We start from the raw sequence: 16,341 nt of genomic DNA on the forward strand, positions 1-16,341 counted from the left end.
ACAAACTACATAATAACACAACACTGTGTAACAGAACTTATTGTATAATATATAGTGTTAACACAATGTATGATAACACAACAATGTGTAACACACCCTATTGTATAACAGTGTGTAGCATAAAGTATGTTAACACAACACTGTGTAACACAACCTATTGTATAACAGTGTGTAGCATAATGTATGATAACACAACCTATTGTATAATATATAGTGTGTAACACAATGTATAACACAACCTATTGTATAACAGTGTGTAACACAATGTATGATAACACAACCTATTGTATAATATATAGTGTTAATACAATGTATGATAACACAACACTGTGTAACACAACCTATTGTATAATAGTGTGTAGCATAATGTGTTTAGTAACAAACTACATAATACCACAACACTGTGTAACACAACCTATCTATAACGTAATTGCGTTTGTAAGGCGTCCGTCGCCGTCGTCAGTTGCGCGTGCAGCCTGCAGCGCGAGACAGCTTCAGGAGCTCCAGCTCTCAGATGTAACATAACAGCTGAGAGCTGGAGCTCCTAAAGCTTCAGGCATCTGCTGCATATGAAGCCGGATCGTGATCGGTGCTCCACCTCCATATGAGGCCAGATGCCTGATCGTTACAGATTATGGCACTGTGTGTGTCACCGTCTGTAACGATCTTCTGCTGATGCCGACGGGATGTGTGGGCCGGGAAGCGGGTGGGCGGCTCAGCAGGGGAGGGGGCGAGGGAAGGGGAGTGCCCTACTACAGAAACAAAAACAAAAAAAGGACAGGGAGGAATGGGACAGCTACCCTACAGAAAAGGGGGTGGAGAGATAAATGGCAATCGCGGGGGGAGGCGAGAGGTGGTGGGACCACTACACTACAGAAATAAAATTAAATTAAAAAAAAAAAAGAAAAAAGGGGTTTATAGGTACTGGCAGAAGGCGGCCTGTACCTAAGATGGCGGCACCAGAGGGGGGAGGGTTAGAGAGCTGTTTGGGAGGGGGATCAGGGACAGAGGGATAGAGGGACAGGGGCAGAGGGATATGGACAGAAGGATAGGGACAGAGGGATAGGTACAGGGATAGAGGGACAGGGATAGAGGGATAGAAACAGAAGGACAGGGACAGAAGGACAGGGACAGAGGGATAGGGACAGAGGGATAGGGACAGAGGGACAGGGACAGAGGGATAGGGAGAGGGAAAGAGGGGCAGAGGGAGAGGGATAGGGACAGAGATAGCGGAACAGGGACAGAGAGATCGGGGAAGAGGGACAGGGACAAAGGGATAGGGACAGAGGGTTAGGGATAGAGGGATAGGGACAGAGGGATAGGGACAGAGGGATAGGGGGACAGGGGGATAGAGGGATAGGGATAGATGGACCTCACTTTAAAAAAATAGACTGCCCTCTGGGCAGGCTTATAGCCTAGTATTTAATAAAGGTTTTAACTATGTATTTACTGTAAATATTTGACATTCCAATGTTCTTCACATAGCATAATATGTTATATGTATTTATAAAAAGACATTCCTGTATATATCTATACCTATGTATAATTATATATATATATATTTATTTATCAAATATTTTACCAGAAAGGATACATTGAGATGTCTCTCGTTTTCAAGTATGTCCTGGTATAGGTATAGATATATATTGTACCAAAATACCCTCATATATATTTAAAAATATTTATTTATGAATAAATAAATAGAACATATTATTCTATGTGAAGAACATTGGAATGGGAAATATTCATAGATTAATGTCGGTTTAGCGTACATGAGAATATGCAATCGGGTTTGCGCGCAAGTTGCTCCATTGACTTCTATAAGGGAATATGTGAATGCGCACACCATATTATAACTTCGTCTTTTTTCCTCATGCAGCCGAGAAATGTGTTGCAGCCCTGCTTGTATTTTCAAAGGTTTTTTATATTCCCTTGTATACTTTTATGATGCTGTATATATTTTTTATCACTGCACGGCTGATTTCTATCCTTCCACGATCTGGAGAATCAGGGGTTTCTTTACCCATACCGGAGGCCAGTGAGCTGGGATACTGTGAACTACCAGCCTGCATCCATTAAGCACATTTGGATGCTGCCACATTTGTGAGTACAACAGCCTTTATGTTTGTGTGTTACCAAGTGTAGTATTGCACTAGGAGGCGCCTTCTGTTTGTGACATGTTTCAGAATGGAGGTTGATGTGTAAGAAGAGTTGCCGGTGCTTCTAAGATTCATCACGTTTGTGCTGTTTTTAAGAAACTTTGCACCACTATGGAGTAGTGTTCCATATAAATACTGACTTATTTATAATAATTGTTGTGCACCCCTATTATTTAAGTTCTAGTTACTTATAGTATGCACAAGACCATGGGCTGTGTTGGTATAATGATGAGTGGGATTTGGCATAAAGAAACAGAGTTGAACTGTAAAACATTTGCTTATTAACTAGACCCTCTTGCACGTGATGTGTATGCACCTAGCCATTTTTAATTGTGGTGGTTTCTGATTATTTGTAGAAATATACTTTGATTTACCTATATGTTATAACAGAGTAACACAGCTAGATGCGGAGCTGCAAACTTGCTCAAAAGGCCTTTGCTGACACCTGCTGAGGTGACAACTATCACATGAGTGAGATTTTTCTTTCTGTTAAAGATAGGGTGACCATATTGCCGCTTTAAAAAAGGGACTCATATGAAAAATACATATGTCAGGGTTCTTATACAAACCATTTAATTAAACAGCCCTGACATATGTATTTTTCATATGTGTCCCTTTTTAAGGCGGCAATATGGTCACCCTAGTTAAAGATCTTAAACGTTGCTTTGATATATTAAACCATTTGTGTGCCATTTTCTTTAATTCTATTGCTCCAGTGCACTGGTTTTCAAACCTGTCCTCAGGCCACCCTAACGGGCCACATTTTGGGGTTAACTGAACTGGAGTAGAGGTGAAATAATCAGTTGATTAGTAAACATGGTTAATTTTGCTGCTCTCATCCAAGGTTATCCAGAAAACCTGGACCGTTGGGGAGGCCTGAGGACAGGTTTGAAAACCAGTCCTCTAGAGCAGTGATTCATAACTTTGGAATTTCCCATGATGCTTAGGATTTCTGCAGTTTAGTTTAGCATCATGGGAAATGTAGTTTTTGAAACATCAGGGGTGCCAAGGTTAGCTATCACTGTTCTAGAGTCATCCTTGTGCTAATCAAGGGATTTCTAAAAAGGAGCTGACCAAGATTTATATTGAGTAAACAGAGGAATTTGTTTTCTAATAATTTCAACTGACTTTGGACTTTAAAAGGTCTTCATTTGCATTACATTTTATTTTGCATTTTAATTTGCAGTTACAAAAACTATAATTATTTATAAATATTTTTAAATGTGAGTTTAAATTGTGTGGACAATTTTCTGGTACCTTTAGAATTTTTCATAATGGTGGAATTTGGCAGTCCCTGGTTTTACTTTGGAATTGAATACATTTAAAAAAAAAAATGGGGAAAGCAGCAGTAGGAACAGAGGGGTAAAGCTTTCAAACCATGACAATCCCACATTATGTATAACAGTTTGGAGCTTTGTATGTACATATGAATGCATTTTGCACTGTCAAACACCACATCAGCTCAGAGAACTGGCCTTGGCATGTATTCATCAGTGATGATCTAATCAGAGTTACAGGGTTATTAAATTGCATAATCAGCAAATGCACAATAAAAAGACAATACAATAACACAATCTGAATTTCAAATAAGAAGACATTTTTCTACAAATGTTAAAGTTCTGTCCACATTCCCTGCCCCTGTATCATGTGACAACCAATCACAAAGCACATATGTATGTATTGTGAACTCTTGGACATGTTCAGAAGGATCTGAATCAGTTTAATTTTACCTTTAGTCACTTTAATACCAACACAATATATTTTCTCTTTCTTACCATGAGTGGTGTTTTAAGACAGGTGCACTGAGAGGGGGTGTGTATATATTCCAAATAAAATCAATTACTGAAATAATGATACATTTTAGTCAAAGCATTTCTAATAATGCAAATAAAGTCCAAAAGTGCTTCTTTTCAAAATGAAAATGCATTCATATGCATTTCAATTTCGAGTTTGATGTTCCTTTAAAGGGAAAGTGCATTTTAAAATTAGTTTCTGTGTTTGAAACTATTGGTTATACTAGCTCCTGCATTTAAAATGTATGGGAAAAAGTTCCTTTAGGTATATTTTGAATATGAAATCGCTGTTTCTGCTAACTGAAACCACAACCCAATACAATGGGTTGAGATTGTATGTAGAGAATACCTCATAATTGTATCTGTTTTATCTATTTTTATTATTTACACAAAGTCCTCCTCATCTTTATTATTACTGTTTACTCAAAGGCCAGTACTTAGGCCCTGATGTTAAAAGCATTGTGGCAATGGTGATATTAAAAAGGAATTTGTCGTGCAACCAAAATTGCTGGTGAAATGTTAAAAAGGGCTGAAATCAGTGTTTGAAGGCCGTCTCACTGAGAGGCATTTTACTATACAGTTATGTTGGTGGCTTTCAGCCTCTATAGGACCTGGGTAATTGTGGGTATATTTATAAATGTATATACAATGCTTTATTTATATATATTTTATTGTATAATGTTATAATATGTTTTTTTAACTAACACAACACAAGACAAAAGGTGCCTCCTAGTGCTGAAAATCTATAGACACTTATTCAACAGATACCCTAAAATCATGGTACTCCAAAGTACTATAACTCACATGCACCTAGATTACAAGTTTTGCGGTACGGCTATACCGCTTATAAATTGGCCTTTGCGAGTGGAATATTCAGCTCACCCGTATTACAAGTCGCGGCGGTACGGCTATACCGCAACTCTCTATTCCACACAAAAAAATGGCTTTGTGCGGTCTGGGTAGTACGCTAGCATTATAGCTTATACCGCAACAATCCATTCCACTAAAAAAAAACAGTAGTTATGGATTTTGCGAAACAAAAATTTATAACAAAAATGTTACAAAGTACACTAACACCCATAAACTACACTATTAACCCCTAAACCGCCAACCCCCACATTGCAAATAATATATAAATCCTATTAACCCCTAATCCACCGACCCCCACATCAATAATACCAAAATAAACCTATTAACCCCAAAACCACCGGCCCCCCACATCGCTAATACTAAAATAAACCTATTAACCCCTAAACCACGGAGCCTCCTCTTCATGCGATCTCCGCATAAAGAGAGATGTTCAAATCAGTCAATAGACTGATTTGAAAATTTCAGCCAATAGGAATGTAAGGTACTCCAATATAAAAGATTGCATGAAAAGGAGGCTTCGTGTTGGACGTCCGTGCCGCCGACGAACCGAACCTGCTCCGCACCACCACAGCTCCGTGCCAAAGGGATGAAGAAAGAAGATGTCCCCACGCTGGATGAAGATATCGCCACCTAGATGAAGACTTTACTCCACCTTGAAGAAGATGGATGTCCAGACTTCAGGAACAGTGAGTACATTTTTTGGGGGGTTAGTGTTAGGGTTTTTTTTATTTTGTAATGGGCACTAAAGAGCTGATTGCCCTTTTAAGGGCAATGCCCATACAAATGCCCCTTTAGGGGAAATGGGTAGCTTAGGTTTTTTTAGAGTTAAGTTTTTTAATTTTGGGGGTTGGGTGGTTTTACTGTTAGGGGGTACTTTGTAATTTTTTATGTAAAAGAGCTATTGTTAGATTATTATTTTTTTATTTTGGGGTGGCTTTTTTGTTTTTATTGGGGTATTAGATTAGGTTTAATTTTTATTATTTTGGATAATTTTGTTTATTATTTTTGCAATCTTAGATTTTTTTATAAAAAAATTGTAATTTTAGTTTGTTTTTCTTCCGTAGTGTTAGGATTTTTTAATTTTGTAATTTAGGTTTTTTATTTTTAGTTTATTTTAGTTTTTTCAAAATAGTAATGTTAGGTTTAGTTATAGTTAAAGATTAGTTTTTTTAATTTCACAGGTAAGGTTCTATTTATTTTAAGTTAAATAAAAAATGGAGATAAGGGAGCCATTTACCAATATTTTAGCTCTGTGTAGCAATATCAAACTAGAGGTGCAGACCCTATATAAGTATTGCAAACTATTATAAATAGGGAGAAAATAAGGAAAAGTAGTCCTTATAAAAAGATAGGGAATTCAGCACTCTCATATACACATTTAAAGAGACACAGATATAAATATCTCAAGGTATCAACCTGAGTATTAAGATAAATAGAGCAGAGTGTGGAGCCAGGTGGAAACCCAGAATAAAGACTTGACAACTAGCATGCTTGCAAGGCACTGATAATTTTATTATTTACAAAAAGCAACAAAATTCTTAGTAAAGGTCATGTGACCATAAAGGTAATTTGAAACAAAATTTAATACAAAATATGAGCTAAAAAGCTAAGTGAAACTTTGCTTTTTAGCTCATATTTTTGATTAAATTTTGTTTCAAATTACCTTTATGGTCACATGACCTTTACTAAGAATTTTGTTGCTTTTTGTAAATAATAAAAAATTAAAATACAGTTTGAATTGCTCTACAATCAGCGCTCTAGCTACAACAAAAGTGCCATATGGGGAGAGCGCTGATTGGAGCTCACAGAAAAATCTACTTTTTAAGTGGGCGGCGGAGCACTGGGAATTTGAATTTAATATCTATATTAAAAAGTAAGTTATAGCGCATCTTCATTATAACTAATGAATTATATCTAAAATATAACTAACATTTGAGATGTGGGGCCCGATCCCATATGCAGCGTCGCCCGCAAATGCCGGCGACGCTGAATTTTGCGCTGGTTTGGTATCCTATATACGGCGTAACATAGAAGTTACGCTCGTATATTTCTGCCGTCGCCCGTAGTTTTTTGGGCCATAGGCAGGTATACCAAACCAGCGCAGTTTGGTATCCAATATACAGCGTAAGGACTTACGTGGCGAAAATGGAGAAATCTTACTCCATTTTCACCTCGCCACAAAAAGCAGCCGTAGTAAGCCTTACGCTGTGTATTGGAGCCCCGTAACTCCCTAAACTAGCTACAAAATAAACCTAACACCTAACGCATGCGCAATGTCTATCTAGCTGTCAACCGCGATCTGCTAAATAAAACCTAACGCATGCGCAATGTCTATCTACCTGTCAACCGCGGTCCCCCGCCGCAATCCTTAATAAAGTTATTAACCCCTAAACCGCTGCTCCCTGACCCCGCCGCCACCTACAATAAAAGTATAACCCCCTAAGTTGAGCTCCTACCCCGCTGCCAACTACATTAAACTACCCCCTAAAGTGAGCCCCTTACACTGCCACCATCTATTTTAAAATTATTAACCGCTAATCTAATCCCCCTACACCGCCGCCAGATATATTAAGAAACATAGAAACATAGATATTGACGGCAGATAAGAGCCATAGGCCCAGCAAGTCTGCCCGACCTTACCTAACAGTATAAACTTATCTAGTTCGTAGGATAGCCTTATGCTTGTCCCATGCATTTTTAAAGTCCCCCACAGTGTTTGTTGCTACTACCTCTTGAGGAAGTTTATTCCATAAATCAATCACTCTTTCTGTAAAGAAGTGCTTCCTCAAATTACTCCTGAATCTACTACCCTTTAGCTTGAGCTCATGACTCCTTGTTCTTGAATTTTCCATTTTATGTAAAATACCCACAGCCTCAGTTTTACTAAACCCTTTAATGTACTTGAAAGTTGCTATCATATCACCTCTTTCCCTTCTCTCCTCTAAGCTATACATATTTAGGTCATTGAGCCTATCCTGGTAAGTTTTATTTTTTAGACCATGTACCATTTTGGTAGCCCTCCTTTGCACAGATTCAAGTTTGTTAATATCTTTCTGAAGATATGGCCTCCAGAACTGCACACAATACTCAAGATGAGGCCTAACTAATGATCTATAAAGTGGCATAAGAACCTTACTATATCTGCTGCAAATACCTCTACCAATACATCCAAGCATTCTGCTAGCCTTACTCACTGCATTACTACATTGTTTACTAAGTTTTAAATCATCTGAAATAATAATTCCCAAGTCCTGTTCCGCGTCTGTAACAGTCAGTAAAGTGTCATTGAGTCTGTAATTAACATTTGGATTTTTCTTCCCTAAATGCATTATTTTACACTTTGCTGTGTTAAACTTTAGATCCCAGTCGTTTGTCCAATCCTCCAATTGTTGTATATCACTTCTCATTTTGTCTACCCCCCCCTGGAACATCCACTCTGTTGCAAATTTTTGTATCATCTGCAAAGAGACATACTTTCCCCTGTAGCCCTTTGCTGATATCGCAGATAAATATGTTATACAAAACAGGCCCCAGATTAATTAACCCCTAATCTAATCCCCCTACCCCGCCGCCACCTATATTAAATTATTTAACCCCTAAATTACTAAACTATCCCTACCACTAAACCTAAGTCTAACCCTACAAATAGCCCTGAAAAGGGCTTTTTGCGTGACATTACCCCAAAGTAAACTGCTCTTTTGCCAGCCCTTAAAAGGGCTTTTTGCGGGGCATGCCCCAAAGAATTCAGCTCTTTTACCAGCCCTTAAAAGGGCTTTTGGTGGGGCTTTGTAACAAAGTAAACTGCTCTTTTGCATCTAATCTAAATCCCCCTACACCGCCGCCACCTATAATAAATGTATTACCCCCTAATCTAATCCCCCTACACCGCCACCACCTATATTAAACACATTAATCCCTAATCTAATCCCCCTACACCGCCGCCAGCTATATTAACTATATTAACCCTAATTATATTAGGGTTAATATAGTTAATATAGTTATTATATTATATATATATTAAGTATAATAAACCTATCTAACTCTAACATCCCTAACTAAACTCTTATTAAAATAAATCTAATATTAATATTATTAATTAAAATATTCTTATTTAAATCTAAATACTCACCTATAAAATAAACCCTAAGATAGCTACAATATAATTAATAATTACATTGTAGCTATTTTAGGGTTTATATTTATTTTACAGGTAACTTGGTATTTATTTTAACTAGGTACAATAGCTATTAAATAGTTAATAACTATTTAATAGCTACCTAGTTAAAATAATTACCAATTTACCTGTAAAATAAATCCTAACCTAAGTTACAAATACACCTACACTATCAATAAATTAAATAAACTACAAATATCTAACTAAAATACAATTAAATAAACTAAACTAAATTACAAAAAAAACAAACACTAAATTACAAAAAATAAAAAAAAGATTACAAGATTTTTAAGCTAATTACACCTATTCTAAGCCCCCTAATAAAATAATAAATCCCCCCAAAATAAAAAAAATTCCCTGCCCTATTCTAAATTAAAAAAGTTAGCTCTTTTACCTTACCAGCCCTTAAAAGGGCCTTTTGCGGGGCATGCCCCAAAGAAAACTGCTCTTTTGCCTGAAAAAAAAACACAATACCACCCCCCAACATTACAACCCACCACCCACATACCCCTAATCTAACCCAAACCCCGCTTAAATAAACCTAACACTACCCCCCTGAAGATCTCCCTACCTTGTATTCACCCCGCCGGGCAGAACTCTTCATTCGATCCAGGCGATGTCTTCAAGCAAGCTGCAGTGAAGTCTTCTTCCATCCGGCGATGTCTTCAAGCAAGCGGCAGAGAGTCTTCTTCCATCCAGTGATGTCTTCAAGCAAAGCGGCATCTTCAATCTTCTTTCTTCGCTCCTCCGCCGCGGAGCATCCATCCGGCACGACGACTTCCCGACGAATGAGGTTCCTTTAAATGACGTCATCCAATATGGCGTCCGTCGAATTCCGATCGGCTGATAGGATTCTATCAGCCAATCGGAATTAAGGTAGAAAAATCTGATTGGCTGATTGAATCAGCCAATCAGATTCAAGTTCAATCCGATTGAATGATTGGTTCAGCCAATCGGATTGAACTTGAATCTCATTGGCTGATTCAATCAACCAATCAGATTTTTCTACCTTAATTCCGATTGGCTGATAGAATCTTATCAGCCAATCGGAATTCGACGGACGCCATCTTGGATGATGTCATTTAAAGGAACCTCATTCGTCGGGAAGTCGTCGTGCCGGATGGATGCTCCGCGGCGGAGGAGCGAAGAAAGAAGATTGAAGATGCCGCTTTGCTTGAAGACATCACCGGATGGAAGAAGACTCTCTGCCGCTTGCTTGAAGACATCGCCGGATGGAAGAAGACTTCACTGCAGCTTGCTTGAAGACATCGCCAGGATCGGATGAAGAGTTCTTCCCGGCGGGGTGAATAAAAGGTAGGGAGATCTTCAGGGGGGTAGTGTTAGGTTTCTTTAAGCGGGGTTTGGGTTAGATTAGGGGTATGTGGGTGGTGGGTTGTAATGTTGGGGGGTGGTATTGTGTTTTTTTTTAAGGCAAAAGAGCAGTTTTCTTTGGGGCATGCCCCGCAAAAGGCCCTTTTAAGGGCTGGTAAGGTAAAAGAGCTAACTTTTTTTAATTTAGAATAGGGCAGGGAATTTTTTTTATTTTGGGGGGCTTTATTATTTTATTAGGGGGCTTAGAATAGGTGTAATTAGCTTAAAAATCTTGTAATCTTTTTTTTATTTTTTGTAATTTAGTGTTTGTTTTTTTGTAATTTAGTTTAGTTTATTTAATTGTATTTTAGTTAGATATTTGTAGTTTATTTAATTTATTGATAGTGTAGGTGTATTTGTAACTTAGGTTAGGATTTATTTTACAGGTAAATTGGTAATTATTTTAACTAGGTAGCTATTAAATAGTTATTAAGTATTTAATAGCTATTGTACCTAGTTAAAATAAATACCAAGTTACCTGTAAAATAAATATAAACCCTAAAATAGCTACAATGTAATTATTAATAATATTGTAGCTATCTTAGGGTTTATTTTATAGGTAATCATTTAGATTTAAATAGGAATATTTTAATTAATAATATTAATATTAGATTTATTTTAATAAGAGTTTAGTTAGGGATGTTAGAGTTAGATAGGGTTATTATACTTAATATATATATAATATAATAACGATATTAACTATATTAACCCTAATATAATTAGGGTTAATATAGTTAATATATATAATATAATAACTATATTAACTATATTAACCCTAATATAGGGTTAATATAGTTAATATAGCTGGCGGCGGTGTAGGGGGATTAGATTAGGGGTTAATGTGTTTAATATAGGTGGCGGCGGTGTAGGGGGATTAGATTAGGGGGTAATACATTTATTATAGGTGGCGGCGGTGTAGAGGGATTTAGATTAGATGCAAAAGAGCAGTTTACTTTGTGACAAAGCCCCACCAAAAGCCCTTTTAAGGGCTGGTAAAAGAGCTGAATTCTTTGGGGCATGCCCCGCAAAAAGCCCTTTTAAGGGCTGGCAATAGAGCAGTTTACTTTGGGGTAATGCCACGCAAAAAGCGCTTTTCAGGGCTATTTGTAGGGTTAGACTTAGGTTTAGTGGTAGGGATAGTTTAGTATTTTAGGGGTTAAATAATTTAATATAGCTGGCGGCGGGGTAGGGGGATTAGATTAGGGGTTAATTAATTTAATATAGGTGGCGGCGGGGTAGGGGGATTAGATTAGGGGTTAAATAATTTAATATAGGTGGTGGCGGGGTAGGGGGATTAAATTAGGGGTTAATAATTTTTAAATTGATGGCGGCGGGGTAGGGGCTCACTTTAGGGGGTAGGTAAGGTAGATGGCGGCGGGGTAGGGGCTCACATTAGGGGGTTATAGATTTAATATAGCTGGCGGCGGGGTCCGGGAGCGGCGGTTTAGGGGTTAATAACTTTATTAGGTGGCGGCGGGGTCCGGGAGCGGCGGTTTAGGGGTTAATACATTTTTTATTGTTAGGATAGTGAGGGGGGATAGCGGATAGAGGGTTAGATGTGTCGGGCTATGTTTGGGAGGTGTGTTAGACAGTGCGGGTGATTTTATAACTTAGTCAGGTTTTGTAGGCGCCGGCAGTTTCTAAAGTGCCGTAAATCACTTGCGACTCCAGAAATTTGTACTTACGCAGATTTCTGGACAACGCTGGTTTATCCGACTTACGGCACTTTAGCATCTGACGGCGCCGTATATAGGATAGCTCGAGTTGCGAGCTGAAACTGAGGGCGGCGTGGGTTCCCTCGCTTGCGCTGCAAACTACGCTGCATATCGGATCGCGCCCCTGATTTTATAAAGGGGAGAGTTTACTATCACTTAAACTCTTGTGATTTTAAAAACCATCGCCTAGATTACGAGTCTTGCGTTAGCCTTAAAAAGCAGCGTTTAGAGGTCCCAAAGCTGCTTTTTAACACCCGCTGGTATTACGAGTCTGGCAGGTACAGGTGTACCGCTCACTTTTTTTCCATGACTCGAGCATAGCGCAAATCCCCTTGCGTATCCTATCTTTTTAATGGGATTTTCCTAACGCCGGTATTACAAGTCTTGGAAAAAGTGAGCGGTACACCCTCTCTTGTCAAGACTCGTACCGCATTTAAAAGTCAGTTAAGTTAAGTCAGTTTATGGGCTAACACCGTAACATAAAACTCTTAACTAAAGTGCTAAAAAGTACACTAACACCCATAAACTACCTATTAACCCCTAAACCGAGGCCCCCCCGCACATCGCAAACACTTAAATACATTTTTTAACCCCAAATCTGCTGACCGGACATCGCCGCCACTGTAATAAATATATTAACCCCTAAACCGCCCCACTCCCGCCTCGCAAACACTAGTTACATTTTATTAACCCCTAATCTGCCGTCCTTAACATCGCCGACACCTACCTACATTTATTAACCCCTAATCTGCCGCCCACAAAGTCACCACCACTATATTAAATGTATTAACCCCTAAATCTAAGTCTAACCCTAAACCTAACCCCCTTAACTTAAATATAATTTAAATAAATCGAAATAAAATAACTACAATTAACTAAATTAGTCCTATTTAAAACTAAATACTTACCTATAAAATAAACCCTAAGAAAGCTACAATATAATTAATAATTAAATTGTAGCTATTTTAGGATTTATTTTGATTTTACGGGCAAGTTTGTATTTATTTTAACTAGGTAGAATAGTTATTAAATAGTTATTAACTATTTAATAACTACCTAGCTAGAATAAGTACAAATTTACCTGTAAAATAAACCCTAACCTAAGTTAAAATTTCACCTAACAATACACTATAAATAAATTAATTACCTAAATTAAATTAAACTAGTTACAATTAAATAAACTAAACTACAAAAACAAACACTAAATTACAAAAAATAATAAAATAATTACAAGAATTTTAAAATAATTACACCTACTCTAATCCCCCTAATAAAATAAAAAAGCCCCCCCCCAAAAAAAAACCTACCCTATACTAAATTACAAATAGCCCTTAAAAGGGCCTTTTGCGGGTCATTGCCCCAAAGTAATCAGCTCTTTTACCTGTAAAAAAAATTACAATACCGCCCAACATTACAACCCACCACCCACACACCCAACCCTACTCTAAAACCCACCCAATCCCCCCTTAATAAAACCTAACACTAACCCCTTGAAGATCACCCTACCTTGAGACGTCTTCACCCAACCGGACAGAAGTGGACCTCCAGACGGCCAGAAGTCTTCATCCGATCAGGGCAGAAGAGGACCTCCAGATGGGCAGAAGTCTTCATCCAGGCGGCATCTTCTATCTTCATCCATCTGGAGACGAGCGGGTCCATCTTCAAGCCAGCCGATGCGGAGCATCCTCTTTCAACCACATCGAACTGAAGAATGAAGGTTCCTTTAAATGACGTCATCCAAGATGGCATCCCTTGAATTCCGATTGGCTGATAGGATTCTATCAGCCAATCGGAATTAAGGTTGGAAAAATCCTATTGGCTGATGCAATCAGCCAATAGGATTGAGCTTGCATTCTATTGGCTGATTGGAACAGACATCTGGCCGTCTGGAAGTCCACTTCTGCCCGGTTGGGTTAAGACGTCTCAAGGTAGGGTGATCTTCAAGGGGTTAGTGTTAGGTTTTATTAAGGGGGGATTGGGTGGGTTTTAGAGTAGGGTTGGGTGTGTGGGTGGTGGATTGTAATGTTGGGGGAGTATTGTAATTTTTTTTTACAGGTAAGAGAGTTGATTACTTTGGGACAATGCCCCGCAAAAGGCCCTTTTAAGGGCTATTTGTAATTTAGTATAGGGTAGGGCTTTTTTTATTTTGGGGGGCTTTTTATTTTTTGTAAGGTGTTTAGATTCGGGGTTCATGTTAGGGTGTTATGTGTAGACATAAAAAGTATTTCCCCATAGGAATCAATGGGGCTGCGTTAGGAGCTGAACACTGCTTTTTTTCAGTCGAAACTGCCCCATTGATTCCTATGGGGAAATCGTGCACGAGCACGTTTAGCCAGCTCACCGCTACAGTAAGCAGCGCTGGTATTGAGGTGAGATATGGAGCTAAATTTTGCTCTCCACTCACTTTTTTGCGGATAATGCCGGGTTTAAAAAAACCTAATACCAGCGTTGTTTGTAGGTGAGCGGTGAGCATAAATTAAGCGTTAGCACCGCACAACCTTACCGACAAAACTCGTAATCTAGCCACATGTTTGTTGCTTTTGGAGTGTTTTTGTTTTTTTAGGAAGAAGATTTTGTGTTTGTGATATTAATATTTTATAGAAGACATTAGACGCGGATTTCTAGTTTTACAAAAGTGGGTTTATTTAACTCTGTACTGTGTTAAACATGCTTTTTTTTTTATTGCCGTTCTGAACATCTTATACTTATAATATTGTGACCGCACTGTAACAAACTTGTTATTAATATAGAACACATTTGTTACTGTGCATTTGCAATATTATAACATGTTCAGAACAGTGAGAACTTATATTGGCAATAAAAATAGAATATGTTAAAAAAATAATCAATTATGTATAATATACCCACATCCCCACTGCTCATGAGAATTATTTTTTTTTTCATCTTTATTAACAATGGAGATTGCAGACATAACAAATAGACGTTACTTTAACATTCCATGGGAGTAACCTGTAGTTTAATGAGGAAACATTGCTGTGACTTTGTCATTTTAAAAGTACTATCCTCCATCTTGGATGCACATTTTCAGCGATGAGATTTTCCATTGCAAGAAATCTATTGAATGTATAGTGAAAATTAATTTACATATGTATTATTTCAACTGTAACTACACAGAAACAATTTTTTGTTTTAGAAAATGCACAGTCTATGATGTGCAATTTTACTCTGAATACACGCACCCCCCCCACGCCGAAATCCGAGATTACTGGCGATGGTTGCAGACTATTGCTGAAACTGTGATCCCTTTTGTTTCCTACGGAAGGCCCGTTGCCACTAGTCAAAACAGAAACGGTCAGCCCATTTTCTTTTCAAATATCGTAGGACCCACGGATTGTGAAACTGGCAAGTTCAAAAAAGGCAATTTATCATAACTCTGAGGGCACCTTTAACATCAGGGCCTTAGAAAGTACAATGTAAAATGAACATTTTAATACCTCTTTTTCACAGCCCCCCACTGGGAGCATTAATTTATCCAAACCTTCTTGTTCAGATGTTTTTTTTTTGTTACCAGAACTTTAAGCTCAGAAATATTCAGTATAGGTGGGGATACAATAGGCAAAGATTATGAGTAGAGAGCAAAATTGTGCTTTCGCAAGCACTGTATTTCCACTCCACTCAGTAATACCGGTGCACGCAAATGTGCTCTGGTATTGTAAGTTGAGCGCAATGTGAATGCGACCTCATGATCACATTGCATGGAAGCTTTGAGTTTACAAGAGTGCACTTTCATAGGCTCCAATGGGAGCATCATTCTGATGCTGATAGACATGGTACAGAACCTAGCGCAGCAAAGGGGGTAAGTCCGGCAGCGTTGGGCAGCAAAGTGTAAATGTATATGACTATATATGTATATATTCTGTTTTATGTGTTTATATGTGTATAAGCATATATACATATATATTAACAGTTTTAACACAATCCCCATAAACCGCAATATAAAGGCACTTTTCAGTGCCGTTTTTTTTTTTCATACGCCACATCCCCTCACTTTAACCCCTTATAACTGCTTTGTGCAGTTATTTTTAAAAAATATAAAGATGCTACGATTTATTTATTTCAATAAAGGAACTTTACACTTTATTTTGTGGGCAATTGTAGGACATTTTTTTCATTAACCAGAGACCTGATTTCTGGTTAATGAATTTGATAGCAAAGTGCTCGCTGTAGCAATAAGCAGCCACTTGTAAAAGGGCGCACATTAAATTAGCGCTCCACTTGTCATCTAGCCCAAATTCAAC

The 16,341-nt window shown here is 38.0% G+C and overlaps 1 protein-coding gene across 2 annotated transcripts in view; it reads right to left on the reverse strand.

The window, feature by feature from the left end:
• The window catches only part of LOC128649926 (uncharacterized), a 433,711-nt gene that overhangs the window by 106,984 nt on the left and 310,386 nt on the right, over nucleotides 1-16,341 (reverse strand). The window lies entirely within an intron of this gene.

Source organism: Bombina bombina, chromosome 2, assembly GCF_027579735.1.
Source record: "Bombina bombina isolate aBomBom1 chromosome 2, aBomBom1.pri, whole genome shotgun sequence".
Lineage (NCBI taxonomy): Eukaryota > Metazoa > Chordata > Amphibia > Anura > Bombinatoridae > Bombina > Bombina bombina.